Source organism: Trichosurus vulpecula, chromosome 7, assembly GCF_011100635.1.
Source record: "Trichosurus vulpecula isolate mTriVul1 chromosome 7, mTriVul1.pri, whole genome shotgun sequence".
Taxonomy (NCBI): domain Eukaryota; kingdom Metazoa; phylum Chordata; class Mammalia; order Diprotodontia; family Phalangeridae; genus Trichosurus; species Trichosurus vulpecula.
The window spans coordinates 254693209-254709622 of NC_050579.1; the positions used below are offsets into that span (position 1 = coordinate 254693209).

Sequence of the window (16414 nt, forward strand, 5' to 3'; positions counted from 1 at the left end):
GTATAGCTTTGCTGTTATTCGCAATACACTGCTTTTTATACATACCTTGATATTTTTTGTAGGCTTACTAATGTTATTGTTACCTTAATTTTGCTTGCAGTTATATATTTTTGCTGGCTTTTTTGGATATTTATGCACCACTATATGGGCTTGTGAAAGTACTGTATCCTATATATACAATTTAGATCTATAGTCCCTAAAGCAGCCCACTGAATGCACTGTTATATCTATTGCATGTACTGATGATACATATTGCTGTGAATAGCACGTGGGACACTGGGTTAATCACCCTTGTTCTGTAAAATACTGATGTTTATTTTGATGCTATGATGTGTAATTCCAGATGTCAAGTGAACTGCAAGGAAATTCAATTTTGTGAAGAACTGCACAATTCAGAACCTTGGGAAGGAATGTAATTAGACTCGAGAGGGGAAATTTTGACCCTTGAGTTTTTCGTAGGGGTATGATTGCTTGTAGAGTAGAGAGTACTTTGTCCCAAACTTGAGGGGCTGCGCTGTTGTTTTCAGAGCTATTTCTACACAACAAGCTGTGCCACACCAGTGCTCCTCCTTCTCCAAGAACCACCAACCCAGATCGCAACTCAGATCTTAAGCAGGCTCTGCACTTCCACTCTGATCCGCCACTTAATTCCTCCCACCAGGTAGGCCTGGGGCCAGAAGCAACTGCAGTTGTAGTTCTGTCTTCAGAGCTGCACCACCTCTGCTGCCTCCAGGGCAGTGGCCAAACCGCAAACTCCTTTCACTCTGTCCCCGCAGCTTTTCCCACTAACCTTCTCTGTTGTCTTTGGTGTTTGTGGGTTGAGAAGTCTGGTGACTGCCACAGCTCACTGATTCAGGGAGCTACGGCCTGTTCTGCCTGGTTCCCAGTCTGGTTTGTCCTGGTGCAGCCCAAACCTGGTGCGGCCCATGCTGGGCTCTGCTTTGCTCCCAGTTCCATGCTATAGACCTTACCCCATGACCATCCAGGCTGTCCTGGGCTTGAGCCCTGCTTCCCTCTACTATTTAGTGGGTTCTGCAGTTCTAGAATTTGTTCAGAGCCATTTTTATACGTTTTTGGAAGGATCTTGGGGGGAAGCTCACTCAAGTAACTGTTTTCCAGCCACCATCTTGGCTCCGCCCCCTAGAGAGGAAATTTTTATGATACTCTAGAGGATGTTGTAGAACAGAAAAAGCAATTTTGAATAAAGATTTATATATGGGCAGTAGGGCATATTTATTTTGGTAGATCTCCCTTGTTCTCCACGCTATTAAACTCCAGAGAAGGGGTGTATGACAGAAACACACTAAGGATGGTAGTTGCTGTTGTCCCTCATTGAGATCAATGAAAGGACAGTCATGGTTTAACTTCCCCTATTCTCTGGCATCTGTAGCTGGCAGGTGTTTTAAAAATAATTTTTGTTCTTTCTTTAAGTTATTTCTAATTCCTGATATTTGTTTCCCATAAACTGTGGCCAACCATATGTTCTCTATGACTCATGTCTATTACTTAATTACATACCAAGAAATTGAAAATAGAGAGTTTGTGATTCAAAAATAAAGAGACAGATGTTTTGACCCTGCCTTATGTGATTGTCAGGATAACAGGGAAAGCAAGCTTTTTTTCACTACTCCCACAATTAAGCAGAACGAGAAAGAATATTATGATTTTGATTTTATTAACAACTCATTAGCTCCTACTGAGCAGAACAATACACACACACACACACACACTCACACCTCTATATTCATAAGATAGTAGGCATTGGAATCAAAGATCTGGAATCAAATTCTGACACTTCATAGGTGTGTGACTGGAAAAAAAATCTCTCAATTTTTCTTAGGCTCAGTTTCCTCAAATGTAAAATGAGGTGGTTGGACTAGATGGCCTGTTCTAGCTCTAAAGCTGTGCTCTTATGAAGCATGTGACTTAGGACCATCACCTGTGTGCTACTGAGTCATGAGTAAGCAAGATTCAGGTGGCTAAAGTTCTGAAGATGACAGCTGAAGCTAGAGCAAACACTTGACTTTCAGTTTCCCAAATAGTGTCAACTGGTGGTTATACTAAGAACTTTTCGGAGATGTGGTGGTTGTTAATGCAAAAATTTTAATATGTATGCTGCTGTTGCTAAACCTGTTGCCTCACTTGTGCTCATGAGATTGCAGAGACCAAAAAGACAAAATTGTCTTAAAACCTACAAAGCCTTTTGGAGATACATTCACAAATGTGAAAAAGGCTTCAAGGACTTAACTGCATTACCTATGAACTCATATTGGCTTATGCAAACACAAGTAAACTTTTGTTTTCCACACAAATGCCAGCCAGGATAACAGGAAGTTATCCTGTACCAAGAAAGTGATAGTCACCAGAGGATAGTTGCATTTGTCTGTAGAGGTCTGACTGACAATGAATTTTACTACGCTGACCATAAACTTGAGTTTTTGGCTTTAAAGTGAGCCATTATGAGAAGTTCAGAGACTATATATATGGATAAAAACTCTAAGTGTGGATCAATAACAATTCCTTAACATATTTTGACCTGGTCAGACATGGTTAGCAGCACTGATCAGTTGTGATTTCAGCATGCATTATTAGCCTGGTAAGATTAATGTGGATGAAGATACTTTGTCCAGAATGCCACAGAAATATGATGATACCAAAAGAAGGTGTGAGAACAACCTGTGATATTGAAGGTATTGGACTACAAATGAGTGGAAGTATAGCTGAGAGTTTAGGATTCCCATAACAGCATGCTAAGCGCATATGTAAATCTTATGACATTGAATCAATCTTCCTTGCCACAACTGGCTTCAGATGACTGGTGACAAGAACAAATAGTTGATGAAGGAGTAAGAGAAGTAATATAAGTCAAAAACAGGGTAATGATACTATTCATCTGAAGTTTCACATAAAAAGCATCTTACCGCTGAGGCAATGATAGAAATGGGAGATGTGCAATAGAGTGCTGTATTGGACTGTTGTACTGCTAAATAGTCATGAATGCCTTATATGATGACTTTGGCATATTGGTCAAGAAAGGACCCTAGGACCTGGAAGCAACCAATTTTATTGGCCTAAGATGGTTGCAGATGTCACCAAGAAGTGTAGAACTTGTGCCAGATATGTACAAAGGAAAACACTACCAACTCATACTATATATTTGGAGAACACAAGTAACAAAGTTGGATTTTGTTGAACTGATGCCTATTCATAATTTCTCACCCAGTTGCTTTCCTGGGCTTCATAACCTTCAGAAACCCTTCATTCTTCAAGATGAAATCAACTCTGAAACATGAGTTTCAGAGTTTCATATCTCCTTAGCACCCCCTCCCTCTGGGGCCCCTCTTCCCTCTAATTGGAGAAGATGGAAAGTGGATATTGGAGAGTTCCTCCCAGATCTTCCACCATTTAAGGAGGGTGTCCGGGGTATTTAACTCATCAATTCCTCCCAACTTTATGATATGGAGAAATTCATCATTCTTCAAGATGAAATCAACTCTGAAATTTACATCTTCTCAAATTATTTCCCTTCTTAGCTACAGATATACTCACCACCTCTTTTCCCCACCCTCAATTTTCAACTTCTTCCCCTCCTCATTAGATTGTGAGTTCCTTAAGGAAAGGGACTGTCATGCCTTTTTTTGTATACCCAGGACTTAGCTCAGTGCCTGGCACACAGTAGTTACTTCATAAATGTTTATTGACTCTGACTCTGACACTTACCTACCCAAAGGCTGAGGAAAAGGAACTGTCTTCCAGTTGTACAAAGACTTTCTAACCTAGACATGGGTGCTGGAAGTGATGCATTCAGTGAAGGAAACTGTATTATTATAGCGCAGGAGAATTGAACCTAAAAGCAACTCCTTTCTTGCCCCGAACTGCTATAGAGACTCCTAGGGTACAGATTCAAACAACTGAGCTTGAACATACTGATAGCCACCCTGGCATGGGTGCCAGCCCAGGTGTAGACAAATAAGTCTATAATGATCCTGATGGTCAGCCCATACCAAGTACTAGTACTGCTATAGAAACAGAGAAATCAGTCAGTGATAAGAGAACTAGATCTATTAGACCAGTTACTAGGGTAAGTTGTGATGTTATAGGTAAACCCAAAGACATAGTAACACATTACATATGGTAATACTAGAGATTGCCCATATGAAATATGCCTTGCATGTAAGCATATGTTTAATGCTGTACATGTATTGGGTGTACAAGTGGACTAGTACCTCTGGCGTGGGGACTTGCCAAAGCCCTTTCAGGGCTGCTCATCCACCTTTGGTGTCTATCTGATTCACCCAGCTATTTCAACAATCTGGCTGGCAGCTGCTGTGGGGGGTGTAAAACCAACAACAACCAGCTCACAGAATGCTGCAAAAGCCCGGGTTCTTTTGATCTGCTTTACTAAGGAGAGCAATGTTAGGGGGTTAACAAGCTTACTTTAATCCACATACAAATACCATTCACTTAGTTCAGGGGAAAAAACCAGCACCCTGAACTTCAGAGCAAATACAAACAAATTACAAACATCAACAGACAGACCAAATACAATTCATAGTTACCAACATCTAAGTTCAGCCCGGGAGCTCGTAACAAGGGCTGGCCCAGAGTCACACGTGCCACCACTGCTTGTGGGTCACAGTTCCAAAAAAGAGAAAGCCAATCCCTGGTTTTATATCTTTTTCAGAACCTAAAATCATCACAAAGAGGCAACTTAAACCGACGTGGTCTAAAAGCCTCTGATGTCCCAAACATGCCACTCAAACCCATGTAAACTAGGCCCTCCCCTGAGGCAAGGAGGTCACCAAGGACTCCCAATCTAATCAAGGAAACAAAGGCCAAACTCTTCAAGGGCACTTGATTGAACTGAGTGCTAAGAGCCCATTTTGATTGCCAACACACCAGCTCTCTTCTGTGGCTCCAAGAAACTGCAGCATGCACAACAGCCACACTCAGTAAATTGTCTCAGCAAACAGAGAGGTTGAGGGTAGCCAACAGGTCTCAAACCTGTTGGCAAGTTAGGGGGATGTCTACCCCACGCATGTGAAGACTTTCTTTCCTGATGAAATAGGCGGATGAGAACAGTTTGTTCTAATGGCCATGAAAGCAACTGAAGCAGGCTCTGTGGAGTGCTTAGAACTTGGTTAGGTATTGAAAATGCCAAGGTCATCCACTGCATCCTGGGCTATTGTCAGTCATCTTGACTTTTGTCCTGCCTTTGAACTTGAATGACTCTGGAAGAGTGAGTGAAGCTGCCAACTTTGTGCAGCTCTGCTTCACTTAAATCCAATTCATGCGCAAATCAAGACATCACCCCATGATGTTATGGGCCTCTTTAGGAAATGAATGACAGACAACAACTGCTATACATGGGAATTATTGCATATTTGAGTATACTTGTTTCTTATTTTATTGTCATGTCATTTTATGCTATGTTCATGCTATAACAAAGTGGTTTAACTGTTTTGCATATATGCTACTACTTATAGTTAAGTTGTATTAGTGTTATTGTTGTGAATTTGAAGGGTATGGTAAGGTATGGCTCTAGACTTCTTAATGCCAGATGAACCTTGCATTTTTTTAGTGTACCTTGGTCCAAATGCACCCTGGCAGGAAGTACATACACAAAGAAATATTTCTCCCACAATGCCTTAGCTGTCCTGGAAGTTGTCTGATTCCTGGTTGGACATTACTATGTAAAATTTGTGAAATGGTAAATCACACCAGAATTTGATTTGTTCTCATAGGTTTTTTTTTTCCAGAAATAGAAAGTCAATGCAAAAATATTAGCAACTATATGAAAGTATGCACCAAATCACTAATGACCAGAGAAATGTAAATTAAAACAACACTGAGATTTCACCTCACACCTAACAAATTGTCAAAGATGACAAAAGATGAAAATAGTTAATGTTGGAGTTGTGGGTGGAAAGGCTTACTAGTATAGTGTTGGTGGAGCTATGTACAACCATTTTGTACATTTATGATGTGACTTTTTGTATATGTCATATAGCTATTGGGAGCTTATCTTGTTATATGATGTGAGATCAAAATATAATTACTGCCAGACTGCTTTCCAGTTTTCCCAGAAGTTGGGGAAAGGAGTCAAGAGTTTTTTAAACAAACTTGGGATAATAACTTTGTTCAGTTGTTTTTCAGTTATGTCAGACTCTTCATGACCCTGTTTGGGGTTTTCTTGGCAACGATACTGGAGTGATTTGCCATGTCCTTTTCCAGCTCATTTTACAGATGAGGAAACTGAGGCAAACAGGGTTAAGTCCAGGGTCACACAGTGTCTGAGGCCAGATTTGAACTCAAGAAGAGGATTCTTCCTAATCTGTGGTACCACCTAGCTGCCCAGGATAATAACTACTAAAGCTTAGAAAAAGACCTTAGAGGATATGGCCAAGTTAGGAGCCATTCTATCTTCTTTGGGTTAATCTTTACACCTTGTTGAAATTCTATGCAAACCACATACTTGACAGAGGCAAAACTGGCATTTGTCAATTCAAAGCTTCAAACCATTTTTTCTAGCTCATCTAGCAACCAGTTTTTTTCCCAGGAAACTGTGCAGAGGGGATTGGCCATCTCTGCCTACTGCAGACTAACAGCCACCCACAGGGCAGGCAAGACAACCTAACAGAAGCAGTAAGACATCCAGAGAGACACAGTAAACTGTTTGTGTCAAGTGAGTCAAACCACTGCAATTGATCACATTGACCACAACCTCCCCTCAGACTTCAGTGGAGACAGCTCAAGTCTCTGAGTTGTAGAGCTCTGGAAATAGCAGTGCCCCCTAGACCAGAGCATCTTAAACTTTTTCAATTCGTGTTCTTAAACTGTGGGTTGCAACCCCATATGGAGTCACAGATCAGAGGTCTCAGACACTGCTTGCAATGATGCTCCCAACATTCTAGAGTGCACACTAAGCTAGATTAAAACATAATTGGAGTAAAGAGTGAGACTGATGACTTTGTTTAGAGAGGTGCTTGAATATTTTACACAGCAGGAAATCACAGATATATTGAGTAGGTTTACCCAAGGAATGGGAGAATTGTTAATATCTTAGATTGTGAGAATCAGTGATGAAGGGGCCACAGGAGTATCTGTGGATAGTGTGGACTATATGAAATTCATAAGTATTAGTCAGAATCCTTTTGTACAGCAAGCTTTTAGGGGTTATGATCTGCAAGGGAGTAACAGAACAATTAGCCTGTTAGCTTTTGCAGTAGAGAGATGTAACCAAAAGTATCCTGCTGATTCTATGTCACCCAGTGGGGATAGATCCTGGTATTCACTTAGGGACTGTATGAGAAAGTTAAAGGAGGAGGTAATGAAGACAGCAATCATAACCAGAAACGTAGATACATACTATGATACTCCCTTGGGAGTCCCTCAGAAATATGATAGTTAAGACAACTCCTACTTATAAACGCCTAGTTCTGACTCTGCTAATTGGGGAGATAGGGCACCCTCTTTCAGAGGTGCTAGATAAGATTTCACAGTTAAGTGACTTCAGAGATTGGGGAAAGGATAGATTTCCTTGAGAGAGAAGAGTGAATAACCTGTGAATGCAAAGTCAGAATAGAGTGACAAGAAAAGCAATGTTTACTGCTCTATTGAAAGCAGGGGTAGATTGTGGATTAGATGGTGTTCCAACTAATGAACTATACAAAATGTACCAAGATAAGGGGCTTAACAGCAGACAGAATAGAGAAGTAAGAACTGCCCCTACAAATCCTACAGATCTTGAACCCTTGTATCCAAGTGAGTCACAACTTCAGGGAGACTAGGAAATAAGCCAATCCCAGATTAAAGAAGCACACAGACAGGATTACATACCCCATATTAATCTGATTATATATTGGAAAAATGGATCAAATACTTTAACTAGGGGATTGATTGATACTGGGGCGGAGGCCTCCCTTATATATGGAAATCCTGACAAATTCAGGCATGGAACTCCTATTACCATCACAGGATTAGGAGGGACTGAAATATAATCCAGACAAGTCAAAGTAGTGATGAAAATTGGGAAATTACCTAAGAAAGAATATAACGTGGTCATTTTACCCATTCCTGAATATATCATCAGAATAGATATATTGAGAGGTATGACTCTGAATTTACCTTAGGAAAAATACCAATTTGTAGTAAGGAAGATAGGAATTAATACAGTTTTAGTAGGAAAAATGAAAATGGACTCAAACAATTTACTTGAACCTTCTGAAGTAATTACTTTGAAACAGTATCATGTGCCAGGTGAGCAAGATGAAATTACCAATACTATAAAGGAATATGTTGAGGCAGGAGTGTTAGTCCCTACAACCACTCGAGGGAATAATCCTGTATGGCCAGTACGAAAGTCAGATGGAACGTGGAGAATGACAATGGATTATAGACAGCTGAACAAAGTGACTCCTCCCTTGTATGCTGCTGTTCCAGATACTATTACCTGAATAGAAAGGATCCAGAAATATGATGGAACTTGGTATGCAGTTATTGATTTGGCCAATATTTTCTTTACGATCCCAATAGCTTCTAAACAATGAAACCAATTTGCTTTCACTTGGCAAGGCCAACAGTATATATTGATATGCTTGCCACAAGGATATCTGCATAGCCCAACTATTTGTCATAAGATTGTTGCTGAACATTTAGATGAATTAAAACTACCTGGTGTACCCACTACATAGATGATATTATAATACAGGGAGAAAATGTAAAAAGAAGTGGAGAAGAGTATGACACTTTTAATTGAGCATATGAAAAGCAAAGGATGGGAAATTAACCCTGCAAAGATTCAAGGAGCAGCCCAAACTGTCAAGTTTTGGGGTATACAATGGAATAAACAATGGCAAGAAATTCTCCCACAAGCCTGCCAAAAGATTCAGAATTTTCCTATCCCTACCAATAAGAAAGAGGCCCAAAAGTTTATAGGACTATTTGGATATTGGAGGCACCACATTCCACACCTTGGACGGATTTTGAAACCCTTATGTAAAGTTACCAGGAAAAAGTATGAATTTGATTGGGCACTTGAACCGAGCAAAGCTTTTGAAGAAGCCAAAGCTGATATACAATTGGCTCAAGATATATGGCCTATGCAAAGTGGCCCAGTGGAATTACACATGACTGTACAAGATGACTATGCAAACTGGAGTTTATGACAAGAATAACAAAGCTGAAATGTACCCTTAGGATTTTGGTCTAGGAAACTTCTTTTACCTGGAGTTCAATACATACCTTTTGAAAAGCAGTTGTTAGCTGCATATTGGGCTTTGGTAGAGACTGAACAACTGACTCTGAGCCATGAAGTTATATTAAGGCCTGGAATCCCAATTATGACCTGGATAATGAGTACCCCAGCATCTCAAAGAATTGGACATGTGCAAAAGGCTAGCATATTTAATTGGAAATGGTACATTCAAAATAGATCTAAAACAGACAAAAGTGGAGTTTGTGCTCTCCTTGAATGTATAGCAAAAATAGACACTGAGGGAAATGATAAACCCCCTGAACCAAGGCAACAGTTGGTACAGTCCTTGGTAAAGTGGAATGAAAAATATGATGGATTAACTGAAGAACAGAAGAAACACGCATGATTTAATATTTGGGCCATAAAAGACATTGGAAAGTGATTGCCTATAACCTGTGTACTAAGTGGACTTTGGAAAGTACTGGTAGAAGTAGTCAATATGCTGAACTTATGGTAGTACATCAGACTATCAAAACAGAACAAGGAGGACAGTGTTATATATTCACTGATTCATCGGTGGTAGCTAATGGGTTAGCTACATGGATGCCCATGTGGAAAAATCAAAATTGGGAAATTCATGGTAAGCAAGCCTGGGGCAAAGAATTATGGGAAGATATATGGGACATGTTTTGGGGTACTAATTTGTCAGTTTTTCATGTAGATGCTCACATAGCCCTCACCACGCCAGAACATGAGTACAATGCACATGTTGGTTGACTAGCAAAGATTGCTACTGAACATCAGCTGATGATATGGTACTAGCAAAATGGGTCCACAAAATGACCAACCATTTAGGCATCCATTCCACACACCAGTGGGCGCAAGATCAAGGTATTAGTATCTTTCATTCATTGTTAAAACAAGTAGCGGAGGAATGTTATATAATATGTCAGTTGGAAAAGGAAGGAACTATTCCTCATCTAGTAACTGGAGAGATAGCAAGGGCGAAAGTTCCAGCCCAAATTTGGCAGATAGATTATATTGGACCACTATCCCAAGATAAAGGATGTAAATTTGTATGTACTTGTGTTGACACCTATTCAGGTGTACTAGTGGCCTGTCCTTATAAGAATGCAACTCAGAAAAACACCTGTAAAACTCTAGATATCATAAGTCTATATTGTGGAACCCCAATGCAGATTTAAAGTGACAAAGGATCACATTTCAAAGGTAATGAAATGAAGAGATATTGTATATTGAACAATACAGAATGGATATATCATATTCCATATTATCCACAAGCGTCTGGGTTAATTGAAAGAATGAATGGGTTATTGAAAAAACAGTTAAGAAAGTTAAGTTCTAATAATTCATATCAACAATGGAAGGATAATTTGTTTACTGCTTTACGTAATTTGAATAATGGACCATTAGGAGAAAGTACACCTCTAGCCAAAATGATGACCCCGAATCTGCAAATTAGGAAACAGCAAACATAAGATCCAAAATATTAAGTATTGGACTGTGAGGGAAGATGTCCCACCACCATATCCAGGAATACCTGGTTCAGCAGAATATGATTTACATTGTTTAGAGGACTTTCAGTTGAATAGAAAAGACATAAGTATTATCTCCACTGGAATATGTATGAGAATCCCTAAGAATAATTTTGGACAGATATTACCTAAATTGGGATTAGCAGCTTGAGGAATACATGTATTGGCTGGAGTGATAGATTCTAATTATCAAGGAGAAATTGTTGTGACATTCTAAAATTTAGGCAAAGAACCTATACAGTTTTGTCAAAATGATAGAATAATTCAAGTGATTATTATTCCTTGTGAAACAATACCCCTTGTGAAAACTGACTCTCCTTCCAAAATAACTACCAGAGGAAAGGAAGGGTTTGGTTCGACTGATAGAATAAAATTGGGAGCTAAAGTATGGGTAAAGCAGAAGCCAGAAGGTGTTCCAAAGGCTGTGGAAATTATAGCACATGGTAAGGGTAATACTGTAACTATTGTTCATTTTGGAGAAAATGATTACCAAATTGTACCCTTGACTCCTGTATTCTACCGTGAGAATGAGACTATGATAGTCTCCTTGTTTCTTTTTGGCTCTTTGTCTGTTAAATTTGTTTGCTAGATTTGCGCCCTCCACCTTCAGATGCCTGATCACTTAAGCTGGATATCATCCCCTGATGTCACACCTGGACTTGTCCACGACTGTGATGTGTCTTCCTTGGACCTGATGACTGTGATGTATCATCCCTGGACCTGGCATTAACCATGATCTTTATGCCAGCTAAAGAACTGACCTCTCGAATAGGACTCTTGAGCTCTTGGGGCAGGGACAGCTTTACATCCAATTTTAGCAGGAAGAAGCTATGGAGGATGAGACCTTCCCCCCTTACCCCAAGATGGTGAGCCCATTCGTTCGAGAGGGGAATGATGATATTGTTTTATGTGCTTATTTTGTGTTATTTCTGTTATATTGTTGTAAAGTTTTTTTTTGACACTACTTATCCCAAAACTCCTCTTGATCTATGTAATGGATAAGAAAGATCTTGGTGCCAAAATTAATGGTAATTTAAATTTGAAGATCTTTCACATCCATTAATATGCCCATGTGACCTGTTTATGTCGCAGGAAGCCTAAGTCACATGTGGTGGGAGGAGCTTGCTGAAGGAGAGGAACAGGAAAGGGTGGAGCAGGAAATGCTCAAAGCAGTTAGAGCTGAAGGAGAGAGCAGATGCAGGTATGCTAGCTGTGCTGTGAGTATGTTTGTGAGAAGGCCCCAACAAGGGGGCAGAAGGCTAATGGGATGGAGAGGCTCCATGCTGTGATACTGTGTTTTAAGTTTGTTGATATTATGATAAAGTGGGCTTACTGGTTTTGGGAACTGGTTGCTGCTTGAATAGATTGGACTTATTGGTTTTGGGATTTGGTTATTTGGTGTCTGAATAAATGTTTTACTTCTTCTGCCTTCTATGTGGAGAGTCTCTCATATTTTACAATACAGAACTACATAGGCATATTCACAATTATCATCGATGTTATGCTTATTGCCTTGCTGATACACCACCCCAAATGTTCACATGGACTATGTACCTGATCTGTGGTAGAGCATTCTGAGGTTATATTGGCCACAATCAGACACACTTAAATTTTACTTTAGCATAGTGATGTCATTTTGGTCTTCTTCGTGAATGAAGGACAACAACCAAAACACAATTGGAAAATGTTTAACATAATAAATAAAATACAATAGGACATAGATAACACATATGTATGATTTTCTAAGTCAGTATTCTTATTTAGGATTCAGTGGCCCTGTTTCTATTTGAATTTGAAGTGATTGACTTAGATCACCAGCCCTGCTTCCAGCCTTTGTCTTGCAGCCTTCATTGAGGGAAGAAGTGGCTTCATGGTGGAGAAATGGCCCACCTTCTTCACCACCACCAAACTATTGCCCAACTTCCACCAATAGGCAAGAAAGCCCAAAAGTCCCAGGAATTGCTATGTACCCCAAACCACTGCTCCTACTTCCAGGCAAGTCCCTATAGCCATCATCATAAGCAGCTCCTGTGGAGATGAAATTTGGCAATTGCTTCTTCAGGGGCTGAAGCCCCTGTCTCCTCAGCAAACATAAATACCAAAGACCCACTAAAGAAAGTTATAGGCACCAAAGTCCTTGGCATTGCCAAATTGTTCAATATTAGAAGCAGATATAAATATATCAATGGAAATGACATTAAAGAAGATGCATTACCATCTGCTTTGCAGCTGCACCCTAAGGACCACAGTGACTTTCTGACTTGCAGCTTAAATCTCCTGTATATATATATAATCTTCCTGTTTACAATGTGAGCTCCTGGAGAGTAAGGACTGTTTTTGTTTTTCTGTTTGTATCCCCAGATTTTAGCACCATGGTTTGTACATGGTAGACACTCAGTAAATACTTTTTTAAAAATTCATTTCATTCTTTATGTTCTTCCAGGATCTTCCTAAGGACAATAATATCAAGGCACTTGAAGATAGTTCATATCTCCAACTATTTTCTCTGTAAGTCATTGGATATTGGCAAGTTCTCTGAATATGCTTTGGGGCATATGCTCAAACTGCTAAAAATCCAGCTGGACATATGAAAGCAGTCTTTTCTTTTTCCTCCTTTTCCATAAGAACCTGGTATTAGCTACCGTGAAAGTCCAATGGTAAGAACCACTGGATACCTAACAGACATCTTGAACTCTTAGCATGGTATATCAGTCCACTTTGGTTTGTTCGAAGTTTGGTAGTCTACACATATTCATATCTTTCCATTCTTCTTCATCACCACTACCAACAAGTAGTGATGCATATGAGCTACTGGACTCCATGTTAATGTCATTTACAAAGCAGGTCTTTGAGGTGGTTTCTGAGGTCATCGATCACAGAAAAAGGGAATCTTCCTTGATTATTCCTGGAATGGACAAGAGTCAGTAAGCTGGATCCAATGGGCTGCTCCTTGAGCATATCCCATGTAAAATTCATGTAGTGAGAACACACCTGTACTTTTGGTGAGTTTTTGCCTGGACCAATCCTCTAATTCTTCTAGTAATAGACAATAACCAAAATCACTTCTGAGGGTTCACTTCTGAGCCTGAAGCACCAGTTCAATGTCATTTTTCAATTGCGTCTGACTATTCATGATCCTGTTTGGGGTTTCCTTGGCAAGAATACTGGAGCAGTTTGCCATTTCCTCCTCCAGCTCATTTTACAAGATGAGAAACTAAGGCAAACAGGGTTAAGTGACTTGCCTAAGGTCACACAGCTAGGAAGTGTCTGAGATCAGATTTGAAATCGTAAAGAGGAGTCTTCCTGGCTCAAGGCCCTGCACTCTATCCACTGTACCACCTAGCTGCCTGCATCTCAATGTTTCCTTCTATTCTCCTATAAGACTCGGTAAGGCTACATGGGTGGTCAAAGTATGCAGATATTGGATTCTGGCTTTTTGTTTGAAGTATCCTATTAAGGTCTTGAACAGATGAAATTGGTTCCAATGAGCACTGATACACTAAAGATTTTCTCTGGTTCTGGGCAAATCAGAGAATCCACTTCTAATATAGTCTCTGCCAATCTCTCTGATGTATCTCTACACATGAGTAATTGAGATAGGAGCAATGTTACCAGGGCCCTGCCATATAAGTTTGGATACCCTTTGCTAAGGCCCACATCCATATAGGCTGGCTGGTTTTTCACACTGAACATATTAAAACTGTCACTGAGATTTTTTTAAAGGATAAAATAAGTTTATAGTTTTAATAATAAAGGGAGATTTCTTCAACCTACTTTTTAAAATATGGAATAGAATTTAATATGAATTTTTTTTAAAACCTATATAATACCTATATAAAACCTATATAATACACACTAGTACACAGCAAACATAAGAACAGAGTAGGGTGGAGACAAAAAATAGGCTTAACACAAAACCCTTCACAGCAACCTGCTGATCACAGCCACAACTAGGGCCAGGTCATATAATAGACACAGGTCCCAGAACAGAATGGAGAGAAAGGAAAAACAGAAGGGGACTGCAGTAGTCTGTGGTTTTGAATACTGGGTAAGACATTCTTGGTATACTTATATGCAAAATTAGTTGGTTGTATTTCTCAGAAATACATGCAAAGAAAAATTTGATCAGCACTTTGTAAATCTGTCGCTTTCCAGTACCAGCATCATGAGAATAAGGAAGAGTCCACTCAGATTTGAATTGCAGTGGTAGGAAATAATATCAAACTATCATCACTGGCCCATAATAAAAAAATGCACTCTTCCTCAACCCTAATCTTCCTCCTTTCCTGTTCCCCCATTCAATCCTTTGATGGCTTATGTTCCCTTACTGCAGCCTCCAAAAACATACTATATGATACATCTAATACATACGTGACCCTCCTGAATGCTGGTGACTCAAACAAATACAAAACAAAAGAAAAACCTAGCTGAACATCCCAACTCCATGTAATAAGAGAAGCAGGAATGAAATATGCCCAAGTGATCACACTGCACATACATCCCCACTTACCACCACAAACTCCCCTGGGAGTCTGGCTGGCCCTTCTGCAAGAGCAAAAAATTTAAAAAAATTTTTTTAATTTCCTTAAGAAATTCTGGGTAATTCTGATTATTACAAACAAATCACCTCCTAAAAGCTGAGCCATTCACAAATTAACAAAATCTATCAAATGTGTGGAACAAAGAAGTCAGGAAGTGGGAAGGAGACCTGTAGGCAGAGAAGTCATCTGGACAGTAATGCCCAACAAGGGGAGGTCAGGGGCGACATGGGCTTAAAGGGGTGTCCATCTATCCAGAGAAAAAGCTGGTAAGATGGGATGTTTTGGTTTAAAGATTCACGGTGGAGGAAGAAGGTTACTGAAGGGATAGACAGAAGCAAATGAAAGCTTCATTCCAAGAGCTCCTACTTTACAAAAGAAGAAAAATATAGAATGTTTAAAACAGCCTCGAAGAGTTTCATGATGGACTAGGAGAAAAGATGATGAGAAAGTTTACTGCTGGCCAGCTCAGTTTAGCTAGCTTGCCTCCATCAAGAGTTTCTGCTTTGGGGCTCTTTAGGCTCTGACTCTGAATTGTAATCTGAGCCCCCATTGAAGGAAGAAATGGTGCTGCCCTTGGCACTCATGTAAAAGTTGCTGGCAGAAGAATAATAGTTGGTCCAGCGTACACACTTGGTGCTCCAGTAAAGCTTTCTGCCACTTGAAGTTATCAATATATTGCTGGCTTATGTGGTTTTTCCTTAGCACATACCAGTTGTACCATGTGGCTTTATCTAAGATTTGGGCCCATGATGCCTTTTCTCCTTAGAGTGATAAGACAGGGTCCCACAGACTGAGAAAGCTATCTTTGATATGTTCCCTCATTTTCTTTCTAGTGCATTAGGATAAGCCCATTCCTCAGCTATACTTTCCAACTCAATGTCATTAATATTCATTTCCTGCAGTTCAGGGAGCAGCCAATGCAGCAGCTACTAGGAGAAGTCACAGAAAAAAGAAGCCAGGCCTTACGCTCACTTATTGTCTCTCTCTCTCTCTCTCTCTCTCTCTCTCTCTCTCTCTCTCTCTCTCACACACACACACACACACACACACACACACACACACACGCGCGCGCACGCTTACATCTGTCATTGAGATATAATTGACTCAAAATTTGTCTCAAG

At 39.9% G+C, this 16414-nt stretch overlaps 1 pseudogene; it reads right to left on the reverse strand.

The window, feature by feature from the left end:
- Positions 1-15781: 15781 nt before the first annotated feature.
- Positions 15782-16186, reverse strand: LOC118857899 (annotated as a pseudogene).
- Between the last annotated feature and the right edge of the window lie 228 nt (positions 16187-16414).